We start from the raw sequence: 19,423 nt of genomic DNA, 5'->3' as shown, positions 1-19,423 counted from the left end.
AGCCTGGTGAGTAGTGGGCAGCCACTGAACAAGGACAGTGAAGCTGATCTTGGAGGCTCTGGCATGCCTTCAGCTCATCATGGCGTGGAGAGGTAAGGGAACATTGGCACAGCCAGAGGCTGTGACATCATCTCTCCTTGGCTGTCACCTGCCGTCCCCTGCACACTGCTGAGCTAACACTGGGATGGGACAAATTGAAACCGGGGATGCGCCTGGCCGTGCAAGCTCACTCATCCCTCTCTACCTTGTCAGGATTTCTTTGAGCCGAGTGAAGCCCAACAGGCATCTTCTTGGAGAAGCAGGGACTCTGGAGGAGTTTGAGAAAGACCACCTGCCACAAGTTTTTGCTGGTAGCTTTCTGTGACCCTTCCCTTACGAAGTGTATTTACATGAGAGAATGACGGAAGAGCAGTTAATGTGATTTACGGGAGTAGATTCTGTGAGTAGATTGGAGGTCTGGGGACATGAGCTCTGAAAGGCCACAAACTAACCTGAACTCCCCAGAGGCCTAGGACAAGCTGTATTTTTCTCTTTTTCTCTTGTTGGAGAGTTTCGACCATCTACTTTTTTTTTTTTTTAAGATTTATTTATTTAATTTTAGAGAGAAGGAGAGAGAGAGAGAGAGCATGAGCAGGAGGGGCAGAGGGAGAGGGAGAGAATCTGAAATAGACTTTGCACTGAGCATGAGGCCCAGTGCCAGGCTCGTTCTCACAACCCTGAGATCACGACCTGAGCCAACACCAAGAGTCACATGCCTGACCGACTGCACCACCCAGGTGCCCCTCTCCCATCTACTTTTGGAGGGAGGACTAGCATTGGTTCAATATTGCCCCATCAAAGGTGTCGTTCAGATTGTGGGGCTCCGTTTGAATCCTGCCCAGTTAGAGTCACACTGATGGGAGGGCAGGGTGCTGTAGGAAAGGCCCCTATTTGGACTCCAGGCATCTGTGTTGGAATTTCTCTAATTGCTGTGTGCCTGGAGGCAAGTTGTTTAACTTCTCATCCTCTCCTTTCCCTCATCTGGAGATGAGAGGATTGGACCAGGTGGGCCGTAAGGTCCCATCAAACTCGGCAGCAGAGACTCCCCACTGCGTGACTTCAGTGTCCCCACACAGGCTGTATCATTCAGCGGGGCAAACAGAGGTTCGTTAGGGTGGGTAAGTGGGGGTGGGGACTGTGCTTGAAAAAAACATTGTTATTTTTGTTCTAGTTTAAATTCTGGGATACTAAGTTAAAATGGCAAAGACCTTGACCCAGCCTTCCTTTTTTATTTTCCTTTTGCATATCTCTGCCATTCCCTTCTCTGAGCCTCGGTTCACTTACCTGTACAATTGGAGTAGTCACACCCACCGCATGGGGTTGTCACGAGATAATGTGTTTAAAGTTTCTTGCCCATTAGAAGGCACTTGAAAAATGGTTGATATTAGTATCCTTTTATTATTAGTGTTATGATTAGCGATTGGGCTGGGATTATTGCAGTGAGTCCTAAAGGTCAGCCCTGGGGCCGTTTTTTTCAGTTCCTGGGCCCCAGCTGGCTTCCTAATTCGGTGTTGGGAAGACCCAAAGCCCACTGGGCCAATTCTATGTCCTTTTGGTCCACTGTGCAGCACCCCAACTCCTCCCCGCACCATGGAATAGTAAAACAAATTAATCCTTTGGGCTCCCATACAGATACTTTGTTTCCATACAGCAAGAAAAGCTTTGTATTGACTTTGAATGGTATTCTTTGTTATGTTGGCAAGATGCTGTTGTTTGAATAGTATCTTACAATGGCTTATGTCCCCCTTCCAGGGGGAGAAAGCAGTGTACACCAGGTTCCCACAGCTGGAGGAGGAGCGAGCATTTGATAAATCCTTTTGTTAAATGCTTTGGATGGCAGCCCACAAACTTGCAGAAAATGAGCCCTAAGTCAGGCAAACCAGTGGAAGTGGTTTGAGGGTCGCTGGCTGTACCTTGGGCAGAGCTGCCCTGCTCCTTTGTCAGAAGCGTAGCCCTGGAAAGAATGTCTTCCTCTAAAAATAGAGCAGTTGGAGGTGTGGCTACCCCAGCAGATAGTCTTCCGGCAGCTTCTCGAAAGGCCAGCTGATAAAACTTTCACTCCTGGTGCCCCAGATGACTCACAGCTGTTCTCCAGACCAAAGCGCCCTGGGGATGCTGGCCTCGAGCCACATGTCAGGTGCTTTTCATCAAACACGATGTGGGAGGCTGGAGTCGGCGTCATCAGCTGGGAAGGCTCGCCAGTCCTCTAGAAAGGATTAAGAAGGGTTGGCAGCCTGAGCTGGAAGCACATTCCAAAGCCCAGTGATCTCCTTGTTTCACTTTACATAGACAAATTTTTTTTTTCTTTTTTACTTCTACCGAAAATTGGACTTTTCTACCATCAGAAGTTGGGGAATAGTATAGTATAGTGGTTAAAGAGGTGCACTCTGGAGCCAAACTTCCTGGGTTTGAAGCCTGGTTTCTTTCTTTCTTTCTTTTTTTTTTCATTAGTAGACTATTTTTTTTTTTGGAGCAGTTTTATGGTCATAGAAAAACTGAACAGAAACTACAGAGAGTTTCTACATAGTCCTGTCCCCACACAGGCACAACCTCGCCCACTATGGACATCCCACACGTGGTGGTACATTTGTTAAAATCAGTGAGCTCACACCGACACGTTTTTGGTACCCAAAGTCCAGAGTCCGACTGGGATTCACTCCAGCGGTTGTACATTCTATGGATTTGGACAAATATATAATGATGCATCCACTATTGTATCATACAGAATAGTTTCACTGCCCTAAAAATGCTCTGTGCTCTACCTACTCATCTCTCCCTCTCCCCTAACAGGGGACCACTAATCTTTTTTTTTCCTTTAAGATTTATTTATTTATTTAAGAGAGAGCACGTTGTGAGCAGAGGGAGGGGAGAGAAAGAATCTCAAGCAGACTCCCCTCTGAGCATGGAGCCCCACTCGATGCTCGAGCCTAGGACCCTGAGATCATGACCTGAGCTGAAATCAAGAGTTGGACTCTTAACTGACCGAGCCACCCAGGCACTCCAGGCAGCCACTAGCCTTTTTACTGTTTCCATAGTTTTGCCTTTTCCAGAGTGTCATATAATTGGAATCACGGTCTGTTCAGATTGGCTTCTTTGACCTAGTGGATATGCCTTTAAATTTCCTCTATGCCTTTTCATGGCTTGATTGCTTATTTCTCTTTAGTACCAACTAATATTCCAGTTTATTCATTCACCAATTGAAGAACGTCTTGGTTCCTTCCAAGTTTTTGTATTTATTTTTTATTTTTGGCAATTATGAATAAAGTTTTCAACTTCTTTGTGTAAATGCCAAGGAGCATGATTGCTGGATCATATGGGAAGAGAATGCTTAGTTTCATCAAAAACTGCCCACTGCCCAACGGTCTTCCAAAGTGGCTGTACCATTTTGCATTCACACCAGCTATGAATGAGAGCTCCCATTGCTCCACATCCTTGCCAGCATTTGGTATTGTCAGTGTTCTAGATTTTTCGAAACTTTTGATCACCTGAGGCAAGTCACTAAGCCTTGGTTTCCTAATTTGTGAAATCTGGAAAACAGCACCTTTATTATTGGGTTGTCGTGAGGATGAAATAAAGCCACCCACATAAGGTGTGGAGGACAGGGCTGGGGTATGTACACTCTCAATAAATATTAGCTGTGACGTCTGGATTAGGTCAGATTTCTGCTCCCAAAAGCCTTGAGATTCTTGGGCACAAAATGATGTTTGTGTTGGGGGTGGATTGCACATAACAAGAGTCAGCCCTGTGCTCTTTCCCACACTGAGGACTTCATGTTGGGTCTCATTCGAATACTACTACACAGTACATACCCGCCTTGTTCTCCATTTTCAGGTGAGGAAGTTACAGCCCAGAGAGGTTGAGCCGACTGAGCTAAAGTCACTCAGCTAAGAAGTAGAGTCGGGTGAGACTTCGACATGAGTTCATAGGACACCAAAGTCCAACAGTAAGCCCCTTGCGACACTGCCTCCCTCCCAACCTAGTCTCCCTGCCAAACTGTCCACACCTTTGGCTTGGAAATTTAGATTTACAGGGTCATAGTCTTTCCAGACCATTCTTTGGTTAAGTCAGAAGTCAGGTTCCCATGTGAGTATTAATTGCACCCCAAACTTGACACATCAAAATGATGATGTTGAAGTTCAGGTTGACTGTTCTGCTCTTCTGAGGGCTCGGCCAGTCTCTAGTGTTCATCCATGTTGCTGCATGCTTCCCCCACCTCTTCATGTGGCCAGCTCCCACTTGCCCTCAGGGCTTGGCTACCGCATTATTTAATGCAGTGAGACTTCTGGGTCAGGGGCCCTCTTTTGCTCTTTTAGCGCCTTGTCTTTTCCCCCATTGTAGCTCTTGTCACTCTGTGTTACACTTTCATGTCTGGCTCCCCTACTAGGCTGAGCACCACAGAGACTCTAGTGGTCTTGCTCGCTGTTGTATGCCCAGCCCTCAGAACAGCACCAGGCACCCAAGGTGGGATTAACAGGTATTAGTGGAATGAATGACTGAATGAATGACTGGCATAAGGGGTTGGTGCTGGACTGCAACACTGGGTTTGGTGGTTTATTTTTCCGGGCCCAGTCTGGGACATCGGCATTGACATCCCACCTCAGACATTCATCATCGTGTTTGACTTGGGATCATCCAACCTCTGGATCTCTCCTTCCTATTGCAACAGCAAGGTGTGCAGTGAGGAATGACGTGGATAGGGGTGTTTTAACACTTAGGTAGACTCTTGAGCAGTAAAGCTCTTCTCCTCAACTCACTCTGTGAGCAGGGCATGAACCCCAGATGGGCTTAATCCATTCTGTGGCCCCTTATGTTCTTGGGAGGGGGTCCCAGAATGACTTTCCTGGGGTTTTAACTGGAGATAAATCAGTCGGTACATGGTGGTTTGGCCATATTTGTTGTTAAAATGTAAACATATTGCTATATCGGTTGGTAAAGAACCATTGCCCAGAGCCTCTGAGGATTCTCCCCAATGCACCAGCTTCTTTGGCCCCTCTCCTGAGACCCCCTTACCTCCCCACAATCCAGGAAATAGGGTGGTGTAACAGGAGGCTCTCAAGACCCCATTTCAGCTCCATAGCTGGTATCATACTTCTTCAGTCTGAGTTTTTACATAATTTGAGTATTACTCCTGGCAGAGTCCTTCCTGTGTTCTTAGGAAGTGGTCCAGGGAGGAGGGGAGGGAGGGGAGGAAGAGCAGGAGAGGATTCAGGCAGTAGGTCTATTCCCCTGGCGTTTGCGTAGAACTTAGAGGATGTGGGAATTTGGACATTCCAAATGAGTGATGAGTGGTCTCCTGCTGCCCTCCGTTCAGACAGCTGCTCTCCACATTCCTTCAGGAGTCACCTATCTGGAGAAGGTTTCTAGAACAATAGCCACCATTTATTGAGCTTTTACTATGTGCTTGGTACTCAGATGAACGTCCACTGATCTTTCCTCACAACTCTGTGGGGCACCTGAACAGTTACCCTGATCTTCCAGACGAGGAAACAGGTCTGAGAAGTTCAGCGGTGCTCAGGTCATTGAGCTGGTCAGGGGCAGAGTTGCGAGTCTGACCGAAGATGCCACAGCTCCACAGGGCCTGCCCTGGAGGGGAATAGCTTCGTTCTAAGGTAGAGAGAGGCACAGAGGCTTCTGGCAAGGAAGAGCCACTTTCCAGGAAACTGCAGAAAAGTGAAACAGATTGATGGAAGAGGACTGCCACACGGCCACGTCCCTATGCTGGCCAGAGGGAAACTCGCCAAGAATCCCAGGCCCTGAGATGGCCGCCTGGGGGAATCCCCCTGCTCAGAGCCTCCGTGCTAACCTCTGCTGGAAGTGAGCCAGGCACCAGTCCCCAAAGTTCACCCTCAAAACCTGCCCTGAGGGCAGTGCACTTGGCTGACTGGCCGTGTGACCTGTCTTGAGGTTTCCCATGCTCATTCCCCATAGCAACCCTGGCTCTCTGGGAAGTGCGCTCAGGTAGGCCAGGATATTATAGAAGTCCTGGCCGGGAACTCTAGGTCAGATTCTTCCTGGAGGTCCAAGTACATACCTGTTGCTTTGACTAAGAAATGTGAAAATTTCATCTGAGAACAGAAAATCCTTGAAGAAAACAAATCTTTAAGAATCCTCTTCAGGGCGCCCGGGTGGCTCAGATGGTTAAGCGTCTGCCTTCGGCTCAGGTCATGATCCCAGGGTCCTGGGATCGAGTCCCGCATCGGGCTCCCTGCTCCTTGGGAGCCTGCTTCTCCCTCTGCCTCTCTCTCTCTCTGTCTTTCATGAATAAATAAATAAAATCTTTAAAAAAAAAAAAAAAGAATCCTCTTCAGTGAAGAATTTACACTACACCTTGATTTCAGTTATTAAAAAAAAAAAGATGGAAAGAAGAAAAAAAGAGGAAGCATGTTAAAATGCTAACAGTTGTTCTGATGTGGGGCGATGTATTTTTCTTTCCAATTTTTCCAAAATAATGTGTTTACTTTTACAAGGAAAAACATACGTGTTTAAATTCCCCCTTTCTTTCTGCAGTGGCTTTTGTCTATCTTGAGGCATTTGAAGGGGATGACCAAGAGTAGAGCAGCCAACCAGCCAACCTTCCTCTTCGTGACTTTGAGAAAATCAGTGCCCTGATCAATTTTCTCATTTGGAAAATGGGAAAACAGTAGAATAGGGGGCTTGGTAAGGTTAGGATGAGCATTAAATGGGATTACCTGCGTAAAATTTTTATTACAAGTCTGGCTCATGGTAAATGCTCATGATAAGTGGTAGTCATTATGATGACTAATTGACTCTTGATGTTATTAGTTACTCTCAGGAGCATCGGTGTTATTGTGACCAGCAGAGGGCACTCCTGGCCCCGGGAGTCCTCCGGACGGTGGGGACCCCAGGATTCCACTATCATGAGCGTGTCTTAGGTAGATGGATGTGAGGAGACAGCACACAAATGCCCCTGCCTTGCTCTCTGGTCTCTAAGTTCCCAGCCATGTGCTGAGATAGAGATTTGTGTTAAGAGTTGGAAGTGGCTGACCTCTAGCTGTAAAAGAAACTGACCGTGCTGCTCACAAAGATGCATATGCGATGGATTCCAATCTTTCCTGTGGAGTTCCCTTTGGTAAAGAGGGAAAGCATTCCCCCTTCAGGACTGGAATCTCCTGGGGATAGTGGGGGTAGAGAGGGGCAGATGAGTGAGTCTGGGGGGTTCTACTACTTGGGTTGAGTGGGGGGCAGAGGAGAGGCTGATGTTCTACTGGTCACAGGCTCTAGGAGGCCATGTAGAAAGAGGGCCACACTCTCTGTGAGTTGGTGACTCCACTATCTCTCTCCAGCTCTGACCTCTCCTCTAATCTCCAGACTTGTCTGATATCCAGTTGTCCACTTGATGTGTCTACTTAGATGGGGTTAAATATACCCAAAATAGAACGTTCTTCCTGACTACTAACAACCACCACCATCAACGACTACTACAACAAAAATAAAACAAAAGTGAGCCCATACTCTCAGACTGTCATTCATTTACTAAACAAACATTTCTTGAGTGTCCGCCCCGTGCCAGACTGTGGTCTAACCTCTGGGGGAGGGGTTACAGCGGTGAAAAGAACAGGCATGACCCCCCCCCCCCGCCCCATTATAGGGCTATATGGATAGAAGCCAAATGTCTGTAACAAGGAAGTGGATTGTGCTGCTCCTCTGTGTCCTGGTGGGAAAAAAACGCAAAATTATGAGTATTATGCTTGCTTTTGGGTACACATTTGAGTAGGGCTACTGTGAAATTCTGACACTTCAGTGGAGAGAAAGAGAAGGATGGTGAAGGGATCGTAAAACATAAAGATTATTTAGCAAGATTTGGTTTCAAGAAAAGGGATGTGTGTGTGTGTGTGTGTGTGCGCGCGCGCGCGCGCGTTCATGTGCGCATCAGCGCGTGTGCGTGTGGGAGGCTTCTATAGACGCAGCATAATGGCATTCTTCAAATGTCTGCAGGTGGTCCTCAGTGTGGAGAAGGGTGGACAGATTAGGTATGAACCCGGAGGGGGTACGAGAATGAGTGGGATCCGGTTGGCAGGAGGCAGCTTTTGGCTCAGTGTGGAGAGAGCCATCTACTGAGTGTGACGTTCCAGCGTCCAGCAGGTCACCTTGGGAGGGGCGAGTTGTCTTTCGCTGGAGGGTTCTGGCTGGAAGGATCTTGGCAATGATACTGTAGAGAGGATTCTGTCACACAATGGGGTACTGAACTAGGCGCCACCAAAATTTCCTTCTCACCCTGAGTTTCTAGGAACTGGCAGATCAGTGATATGGAGACCCAGTGTGGATGCATTTCTGTAACCAGCCTGGTGCCAGTGGGGTATCAGCAGCCTCAGAGGTCTGTTCCTTGGTGTCCTGCAGATGAAGAGACTCTCTATTCCATAATGTCCCATCCATTTGAGAAGAGAGGAGCAGTTGGATCTGAGGGGCCCGCAAGATACGGTGAAGGCTGGAGCTCCCTAGCTCTGCTCAGGACAGTGTGTCAGACTTTTTTACTGGGGCAGCCTTGCCTTCTCTGTCCCCATCCTGATCTACCTCCTCACCCTCACTAATGTCCCCTGGCACCGAGCACACACACCTGTGGAATCACCTCCTTGATCTCAGACAACATACTCATCTTTATTACATTGTTTTCCCTCCTGATAAGACTCTTAGCTGCCAATTTCTTAGATTTTTCTCTTTGGTAGGCAACGCATTTGAAGAAATTTGAAATGTGAACCAAAGTTTTAAGAAACAAATTATGTGTGACTAGGCTGTCCTTAGTTCCAATCTGGTAATGCCCCTGGATTAGAGGAGCGGGTGTTTGGCCTGCTATTCAGAATAAGGAGGAGGCAGACCACATAAGGCACTGGGGTTACTGAGTGGGCCTGGGAGATTATGTGGGATACCCCTCTTCATTTTTGCCTTTTCCCCTTTTCTCCTACACCACCCCATACTTCCTTTATTTTCTCCTTTATCACCTTAGACCAGCAGCCCCCGCCCCAGCAAGACTCCTTCCCACCCGAAGCCCTTCCATGCTTTGGAATGCCTTCCTCTGGTCTCTCATGTTCAAGGCCCTCCCTGGTGGCAGGACTGGGGTGAGGGTGGGGCTGGCAGTACCATCGGGCAGGTGTCCTGAGGCTGATGGGGGTGTCCTGTGCCCTGTGACCAGGACCTGGTTTCAAGAAGGAAATGCCTGGCCAGTGGTCACTCCTGGGGTGAGTGTAATTTTCTTCTTCTTCTTTTTGGCATAAGATTGGGCCTCCAGAAAGGGGCACACTGATTTGGGGTGACTCAAATTGTTTATACAGAGAGGGGCCCTTGCACATCCTAGTTATGGCCCTGGTTACTCTCTAGTCCTATGTCCCAAACTTCCTCTCCCAGAGGCAGTTTCTAGTGCGCCTGAAAAACTTCAGCAGCCCTCACAGATAAACATCGCAATGACCCTTGGTTTAGGTGGGTGAAAGTGGAGGGTCTGACCCCGGGGCTTCCCGAAGTGCAACATGCTAAAATGCTGCCACCTGGAGGCAGGTCTGGGCTGCACTGTTGGAGGAACACCACCCCCCCCCCCCCGCCACCCCCGCCTTTGTCCCCTTCTTGGGCCTTTGCCTCTGCAAGTGGAGTTTGCTATATGCTTTTGTCAACTCAGTTTAAGGCAGGACATTGAAGAAATTTTGTACCTCTACCTTTGATTCAGGAAAGGAGTCCTTTTTATACCTTCAGGGAAAAAAACATTAAACATTCTCACATCTTACTTTTGCTCTAAAGTCAGGCCCACTTCATTACATAATAATAAAGGCAGTTAACAATTATGGAGCCATAACTTTGCATCAGGCCCCTTGTTAATTGCTTTACATCCACTATTCCATCTGATTTTTAAAACAACCCAGTGAAGAAGATACGGGCGTCAACGCCATTTTATAGTTGTTGAAATAGAGGCTAGAGCAGGTCAGGTAACTTGACCTAGATCACACATCTAGGAATTATCTGGGCCTGACTAGAACCTCTCCCACAGCTCTTATTCACCATCCTATTTAATACTATGAGGATATAATAATGGCAGCAAACATTTATTATGTGCTTACTATATGACACACAATATACTAGGAGTTTTGTCTGTATCAACTCATTTAATGCTAACAATAACAGGCATTACAATGATCCCCATTTTATCTCTGAGGAAACCAAGTCACGGAAAGGTTAAGTAACTTTGCACGAGCAGCGGTGGATCCAGAATTCGAACCCACACAATCTGCATCCAAAAGTTCACATTCATCCCCTTTATGTTCTCTTCTTGACAAAAGGTGATTAGGCCACATTTGAGGTTGAGTTTTCTGAGTGGAACATGAAGTAAAAGCAAGAGCTCCCTTTGCCCCCTGCACCCCTGGGGAAGACCACTGATTTGTCTCCCATCACCTTCCCCGGGGACCAGCAGAAACATGTGCGTCCACTGACACAGACACAGGAAAGGTGTGAGCCCTGGTTGTGGGGGCTGGGCAGCTGGGGTGCCCACGTGACCCCTGTCCGCTCGCTGGGATCCCTGGAGTCCCTGAGGGATGGGATTGGATACCAGTGGCTTGCAAGTTCTCCATGTCGCCGCCAACTCTGGACAGCTCTGGATCTTAGCAGCGTTGTTTATAGCAGAATTGCACTGCCTGTTTGGGGAGGGTAACAACAGAGTGGGGTTTGCAAAAGCCATGCGTGGGGGTGGCCTCAGGTAGCAGAGGTGAGGCAGCTCAGAAAACCGCCCTGGTGGCTGGGGGGGCTGGACCCAACCCCCAAATGTTGACGGGAAACAGGGAGAGGCTCCTTTCTAATCTGATGTTGGGCTTCTTACTCTTTGTTCTCCATCTCCTCAGGGCCTCCCACAGGCTCTCTGAGTGTCCCTTGAAGTATATTCTGAGGAAAGTGACTCTGGACTTAGTGTTAGCTGAACACAAAGCCAGTTCCTTATGGCTTTAGAGGTTTCTTCTCGGCCATCCCTTCCCCACACCAACAGGGTTTACCAACTAGGGCTTAGCTGTTTATTCTTCTACTAGTAGGTAGACCTGCCCTTTTCCTTACAGGGGTGAATCTAGCTTTTAAAAAATTACATATCCTTGGGGCACCTGGGTGGCTCAGTCATTAAGCGTCTGCCTTTGGCTCGGGTCATGATCCCAGGGTCCTGGGATCGAGTCCCGCATCAGGCTCCCTGCTCAGCGGGAAGTCTGCTTCTCCCTTTCCCACTCCCCCTGCTTGTGTTCCCTCTCTTGCTATCTCTCTCTCTGTATAATAAATAAATAAAATCTTTAAAAATTACATATCCTGAGGCACCTGAGTGGCTCAGTCGGTTAAGCATCTGCCTTCGGCTCAGGTCATGATCCCAGAGTTCTGGGATCGAGCCCTGCATCGGGCTCCCTGCTCAGCAGCTTATCCCTCTCCCTTTTCCTTCTCCCTCTCCTTCTGCCTGCCGCTCGGCCTGCTTTTGCGTGCGCTCTCTTTGTCAAATAACTAACTAACTAACTAACTAACTAACTTCAAAAATTACATATCCTTTTATCTACCCTCTCTGTGGAGCTGCCCCCTGTTATTTCATGTTCCATGCAGCTTGCTCGGGAGCCGACCTCAGACTGAGGTCAATGGCTGGAAATAGCCGGAGGGCTCTAGGCCACCCCCACCCGTGGCAAGAGACAGCCAGCTGGCCGGCTACTATGAACAGCAGCTAGAGTTTCTCCAGTGGGAACGACACACAAATGACATGCTCTTCCTGGGTTGTATGGATCTGACATCCATGCAAGGCCTGCTGCCAATGGGGCCTGGTCAAGCGCAGCCAGCTAGTGCCGGAGTCCCTGCGGCTCAAATGATTTGCCCTGTCAGTGAGCCAGGGAGAACACCAAGACTGTACAGTTCACCGGGAGAAGCAGGTCAGAAAGAGGACAGAATACAGGTTTATCATGTGTGGCTGGTAGGTTGGGGCTGCTGGAGTTTATAGTAATACGTAGGACGATGACTTGCTACCGTTCCTTTGCATCTTCCTATTCTTTCCCTCTTTGCACAGATTAGGGAAAACCGCCCTCAACCTCACGTGGTTGAGGTCTCCGTGGAGCTGCGGATGCTTTAGTAAAAGAACTGCCAATTCAGGACAGCCCCCAGGGCCAAATAGGCCACAACCAAGTGAAGCAGGCCCAGGGTGGGGCAGTTGGCAGTGGTGGAGACTGTGGTCAATTGGAGAATCCTGGACAAGAAAGAGCTGTAAGGAACTCAGATGCAGGCCACCGACCACCAGGTTTTCGCTGCGGACCAAAGTCATATATCCAACTCCGGCACAGACAATCACATTGTATTTTAAGTGCTTCTGCCCTTGCACTTTCCCTTCGTTGGGCTTCTGGGATGCCCCCGCATCTATCCTTGGGTAATGAACATCTCCCAGCGAGTGTATGCAGAGGTGAGGCCCTAAATTCAGAACGTAATTCTCTTAGGGAGGGACCACATTGGGCACTTTATTAGGTTCTTTGTTGGGAAGCCCATGCGCCCGGATGCTAAAAGTCAGCGGAACTCTTTCAGTGGAAGAGCAGATGATACTTGGTTGTGTTTAGGAGCCAAATTGAGGAATTCTAGTGTTGTGGCTTTACACGGGGACTCAGGACAGGGCTGAGGGTGCCCGTGAACACCCAGGATCCACCCATCTTTGAGCAAAACCTGTTCCAGGAGGGTGGAGACGATGGTGGAAAGCCCTGGAGGGCCCCCTGGGGAGGGGCAGACTTCCTGCTGCCTCCAGGGACGGTGGCCTCCTGCTGTAATACCTCCCCGTCCGAGGATCCCACAGCTGGAACCTGGACCACAGTTTGATTGTGGACTCCGCCTCTCTGATTCCATCCTGCCTTCCTTTGAGCGTTGCGGGATCCTGAGCTATCCTTATAACACAGTCGCTCTATCTTCTTCAGCGAGAGCTCCTCACGTATCAGGCTTGGCTCTTATAGTTCCGTCTCAGCCTGTTGGAAGAGATAGCTTATTTCTAGTGGATTTTTATGCAGTCTAGTGTAACAGGAGTTTACAACCTTCAGGCATTCAAATGGGCAAATCACTAGTCAAAAGACAACAGGAGGGGATGCATTTTGGAAACAGTTTGAATTTAGTGGGGAGGAGTTAGAGTTTTATGGAGTTATGACTTTCTCTTTTAAAAACTTTCTCTTTTCCCGTTCATACCCTCTCTTTCTCCTCTCTCAGATGCTACTTTCCTTCATACCAGTGTATCTGCTTTTCAAGAAATACACGGAACTGACAGACTGCTTGCTTAGCAGGGGGCAATGGGGGGAAACCTGCCTCAGTCTATGGAGGAAAATAAAACTGGATACCTATGTACCACTGTAAAGATCATAGGAAAATCTAGGAGAGTAGGAGAGCATCATGACATAGGGGTGCGGAAGGATTTCTTATCCAAAACTGCAAAAGCATAAAACAAAAAACCTTGATGAACTTGATTATGTTAAAATTAAGGATTTCTAGTCAACAAAAAATACCACGGCGGGCACTTTTAATAGACACTCAAAGGGTAGAAAAGATTGTCGCAACATCCAAAACCAACAAGGGTCTACTATTGTTCTAGAATATAGAAGGAACTCCTGAAAATCAACAAGAAAAACACAGAAACCCCATTAAATAAAAGGGCAAAGAATTTGAAAAGGCAATTCAGAAGAGAAGTCCTAAAAGAATTAAGAAGTATCTATAGGGATGCTTAATCATTAATAATTCAGGTAAATGTCATACAGTGATCAGTAATACTTAATTGGCAGGTAAATGCCAAGTAAACAATGATTAGGTGTCACTTTACATTTTTTAGATGGGAAAAATTCATAACCTAGGTGGTGCCAAGCACGGGGCAGGGAGGCGGTGGTGGAGAAACCATGTGTGGCGGAAGGCCAGCCAGCGCTGCGGTTCTGGAGTGTGTCTGACAGGAGGGACTCAGGTTAAGTATATCCAGACTCCAGGACCCTGCGACTCTGCTCTAGGGTATGCACTCCATGGGGCCATGAAGGAAGCCTTTGAAAGAGCTTACCGTGAAAGGGATGGAGGCAATAGGGGAGTAGATGAGTGAGCTATAAGACATCTCAGAATACGCCAGAGTTAGAAGCAATGGATGGGAGGTACACAAGGGAGCTTGGGAGGACCTTAAAAACATTGTACAGAGTGAAAAGACACACAAAGAAACAGATGAGACCTGTAATATAAAAACATTTACATAAGTTAACATTTGCACCCAAATACAGGTGGTGTAAGAATGTCTACAAACAAAGAGCTTTACATTAAACAAATTAAAATAGTTTGGAGGGAAACAGGATTGGGGACGAAAGGAAAGAAACATACAAACAAACAGGAAGAGAAGGACAGATGATGCGGGAGGCGGAGGATCATAACTCCCATCCGCCCAGCTTCAGCTTCATGGCTGACACTCAGCAGTTGCCTCATGTCTCACGAGTGATGATGAATAAAAGCCAAGCTGGTGACATCATCCAGGACTTCACCAGTTTTCTGATGTTATTCTCCTGGGAGCACTGGGAAATCTACCAGGTTGCTTGGCCTATGGGGAAGAGGTAGACATCCTACCCACTAAAGCAATTCTCTACTAAAGAAATCCCTTCTGTACAAAACGAAATGCCAAATTATTTCTCTAGAAGATATGGTTTATTTGTTTGGTCCTCAGGGAGTCAAATATAAAGGCTGAAGCTCTCCATTATCTAGCAGTGGATTGGCACAAGTTCTCACATAATATTTGGTAGAATATATTGTCGCCACACTTTCTGTGAGCCACACTGTCAGGCTAGCAATGGCGTTTAGCCACTCTTCCTGGTAAGAGCCAACTGAGGAATTCTCTAAGGGTGAACCTCAGGGTTCGTACCCACTTTTTCTGGATTTGACCTATCGGCTCCTTTCGCATCAGGGAGAAGTGGTGCCTAGCTCGAAGCTGGTGCACAGAGCAGGAGTTCAGCCAGTGGCTGAGTTCATCTGCTCTCTCTTAGTCCTGTTTCTTTCTCATCTCTCTTCATTAGTCTCCCTGATGGTTGTCTCATTTTAACCTTCCTATAGGCCTAAATCAGAGTTCCCAACCTTGGCATTTGGGGCCGGATAGCTGTTGTAGAGTTCTGTCCTGTTCATTGTAGGATGTTTACTTTAGCAGCATCCCTGGCCGGTAGTGCTCCCCCCAATCCCAAACATCTCCAGATATTGCCAAATACCTCTTGGGGGCAAAATCATCTCTGGTGGAGAACCACTAGCCTGGACAGAGAACCTGGCGGTGGAGGGGGGGCGGCGCACATCAGCATTTCTGTACACAGTCTGTTTTAGAAATGTTCTTACTTGTTTCAGGATACAAGATGCAGCATTCCCTTTGCTGACTCTGTTCGGTAAGTGTTTAAAACCAGAAGCTCCGAGAAGATGGGTCCAGGTAACCACCTGGCTACATCTACCTGTGACAAAGTAGGCAAAAAGATTTGGGCCTATTTTCTGAATTAATTCAGAAACAAAACAACACAACACAAAAGCGGAAATCCTTGGTCTGAGTTAATTGAGTCATTCAGGCAAATGTGTTTCTTGGGCCGCTGTTTTCCCGGGTACGTGCTTCTGTTTCCTGTTTGCCTTGGCCATGGACGCAGGCCCAGCAGAGGTGTGAAGGGAGGCTGGAAAGAGGTGAATGTCTGTTGGGGTCGCCTCTCTCCAGCTGTGCCAGTGGGTTGGGATAATCTGGGTTTTCTAGGATTTGCAATAGGAGGACAAGGTGGGCATTCTCAAATTGGTTCTTTTGACTCAGTGGCCATTTTAGTGGGAATGACTATCCTAAAAATTAGGGTTCATAGAACTAAGAAAAACAATGCACGTGAAAGGATTGAGGATCTCCAGGAGATAGTCAGATAAGACGAAATGAGGAAAATCCTTGGTTATTACTGTTAACACCCCCCAGCACTTCAGAAAATGTTTGTTGTGGGTCAGTACATGATGATTTGATGAGGGAAGGGCATGTGGAATCAGATTCGAATTTGGCTCTTGCTTAGGAGTTTTTACAGTTGTGGTGCTTATTCCAAAATTACTGGATATAGAAGCAGGTTTAGGGAGATTAGCTGCCCTAAGGCAGTTCTCTAACTTCATACCAGGGGTGCTAAGCCCTGTAGAATTATAGTGGAAAGAACAGGAGCAATTAATTATTCCTAGTTCCACATTTTGACTGAGGGGATTGATACATAGACTGGGCAGGGGAGGCACTCGTTGCCATGGTGATGAAGTCTGGGGGTACGTGTGGTGAAAAGTGAAGGAATGATGAAACACTGGAAAGAAGGAAGATATGGGAGACTCTGGGAAGCATATGAAAGAAAAAAAATGAAGCCAAAAGAGAAATGACAAGTTTTCTTGAATGAAAGAGATTAGAATCCTTGAGAATAAAGGCATCTTGACAAGCAAATGACTAAAGTGGAAAGGGGAAAGTCCTTTTTCCTGCAGAATCGTGGGGGCATCAAGTCCAGCCCTGCCCATCGACAAGACATTGCTGCCTGGGGCTCCCCGCCTTTTCTCATAAACCCTGCCAGCCCCTCACAAGGGCCAGTGAGACGGTGCAGAGAAGAGCCCATTTCACAGGTGAGCCTGTGAGAGTCAAAAGGACAGGTGCTCGTTCAAGTTCATAAAGCTATAGGGGCAGAAGTCACACGCTGGTTTCGTACTCCTCATTTCATTACACCTCACAGCTGCCTGGGCTCAGCAGATTCTCAGAGAGTAGATGTTACGATGAGAAGATTTTAGAAAAATGACTGAGGACTGAATCAGTTTCTCTGGAGAAGAAGAAACAAGGGGGAAGACACTGAAAAAGAGGTTGCGTAAGGGGATGCCAGGGTGGCTCAGTCGTTAAAGCGTCTACCTTTGGCTCAGGTCACGATCCCAGGGTTCTGGAATGGAGCCCCACATCGGGCTCCCTGCTCTGCGGGGAGCCTGCTTCTCCTTCTCCATCTCTCCCCCTTCTTGTGCTCAGTCTCTCTCTCTGACAAGTAAATAAATAAAAAATCTTAAAAAAAAAAAGAGGATGTGTGAGTCTTTAAATGAATGGACAATTTTACATTTCTCCACTCCATTTAAAATGTGTTTTCCATGGCTTAGTTGAACCCAGCTGAAAGTGGATGGCTGGAGTGGCAGAGGCGGTGAGCCATGAAGTACACGAGATAATTAAAGAGGGGAGAGAACAGCCTTCTTTGTTTTGTGGGGGGCCAGTCATCCCTGAATTCTTGGACGACAGAGAAAAAGTTCATGGGCCTTTACCTTCCCTGACTCGTGGACAGGCGTCAGGGCACAGCCAGCTCCAGAGGTGCAGAGAGAAAAAGCAGCAGAGTGGGCTCGGCCTCGTTGCACTCTCTGGCTTTAAGGATTGCATCTGATGCACAGCAGAGCCTGTTCTGGGAATGGACAAGCCAAAAAGACTAAGCCACCAGGCCGGGTGGCCATTTAGGGGGTAGAAGTTTCCAGAGCTCAGGAAAAAAAATGGGCTAGGCAGGCAATGAAGTCAGGCACCAGAGAAATCTTTTTTTTTTTTTTTTTTGCAGCTTTGGTCTGTGTTGAGTAAAAACTCATTTTAGAATGAATAGAGAATTTCTTCATATGATGTGGGCAATTGCCAGCTTGAATTTATAGCTGAATTCAACCACATGGGCTCATTGAGTGAGTCATTATTCAGCTTCCAGTGCAAGGAGGAAATGGGAGCCCACCTCAGAGTCTGATGAAATCTTAAGGAAATTAAACAGTTCTCTAAACAAAGGTGCATATGGGGTAGATGGAAGCAGAGATGAATGAATACTCTCCTAGTCTGGGAGAGTGGACTCCTAGAATCATACATTCTGTTTGTGTATAATTTATCACCTTGGATTTATGAACAAAAATTGGTTATATTTTGAAAGCAGCTAAGTAGAAACTTGTTTGAATTTGAGCAATAGTTAAAGCCAAAGAGAAGAGAGTAGAGGGACTTAAGTTGAAACAGCCAAAAGAATAGCATTCAGAGGCTGGGAAAGGGTTAGGGTTCCTGGCTCTCAGCTGCGTGATATCATATTATATGATATATGCTTGATTGCATAGTCCGTACAAATGCTTTGGGAATATCGGTCCTTTCCCAGGGGCTAACACTCTTGACCCACATAGAGAACCATCAATGTATAGTATTTCTTCCAATATTATTTCCTTTTAGTCTTTTGAGAAAACCCAGTTGAAGTAAATGTCACTGCTGTCGTGCAGCTTGGGTGGCCCAGGTGGATGCAGTGTCTTATAAAAATGTGCTAATTATAACATTGCATGCTGGGAGAAGTTGGGGGGGAGGGTTCTGCCAACTTTCTTCTTTCAGAAAAATGAAGAGGACCATGGCTGGGTTCAAGCGGGGAGCAATGCCCTCCTGTATGCATGCATGAGAGACTGGGTAGGGGCACCCGGGTGGCTCAGTCAGTTGAGCATCTCGTGAGCCTCATGAGTGGCTCAGGTCATGGTCTCGGGGTCATGGAATTGAGCCCCGCATTGGGCTCCATGCTGAGTTTGAAGTCTGCTTGAGATTCTCTCCCTCTGCCCTCCTCTGCTCTCTCTCTCTCAAATAAATAAATTAATTAATTAATTAATAAAATCAATCTTAAAAAAAGGAAAAGACCAGGTAGACTCAAGCAGGGAGGACTCAGAGGGCCTGCCAAGGCTGGAGAAGTTCAGGCATGGCTTCCTTGGGGCATCCTCCAAAATTGTGGGCAAACTGCTGGCCGATTCAGGGCCTTATACGTGGCATGACACCGTGAGGGAGCACTCAGGTTAAGAGGTTGGACTCTTGGGTAAACCTGGGTTTGAATCCGAGCTCTACCACTTTCTGGCTGTGTGATTTAGTCACACTATTTTGCTTTTCCAAAGGCTCTGTTTTCTTCATCTTTAAAATGGAGAGAATAGCATATTGACCCATAGGATTCCTGTGAGGATTAGTGAAATTCTCTGTGAACTTTACAGGCTGCTGCCTGGACCCATGAGTACTTGATAAATGGTAGCAATTAGGGTTACTTTATTTGTTAAGTCATATGTAGTCAAGCTTCATCATACAACAGAGATAGTGAGACACAGCGTTCTCCACACAAAGTCGGAGGCCCCAACCAACCGCCACCCTCAACAACTCCTTGGAGGGAGTTGGTCAACGTCCTGTCCCCATCATGCCATCCTGGACCCCCTTAACCTCCTGGCTCCAGTATCCTACCTCATGCCAAACAACCTGGCAGACACAGTAACTGGTCCCATGTTGTGACATGATTGGGATTTTTGCTTCGGAGTTCGAGTTAAATACACTCAAGCCTTGTTATTCTTTGGTTCCATAAGCACTTGGTTAGGCAGGTTCCTTGTCCTCTTGGCTTCCGATTTCTCCAGTGTTCAAGGCCAGGGGGTGGCT

Source organism: Zalophus californianus, chromosome 9 (genome assembly GCF_009762305.2).
Source record: "Zalophus californianus isolate mZalCal1 chromosome 9, mZalCal1.pri.v2, whole genome shotgun sequence".
Lineage (NCBI taxonomy): Eukaryota > Metazoa > Chordata > Mammalia > Carnivora > Otariidae > Zalophus > Zalophus californianus.
Note: the sequence above shows the minus strand (reverse complement) of the source record.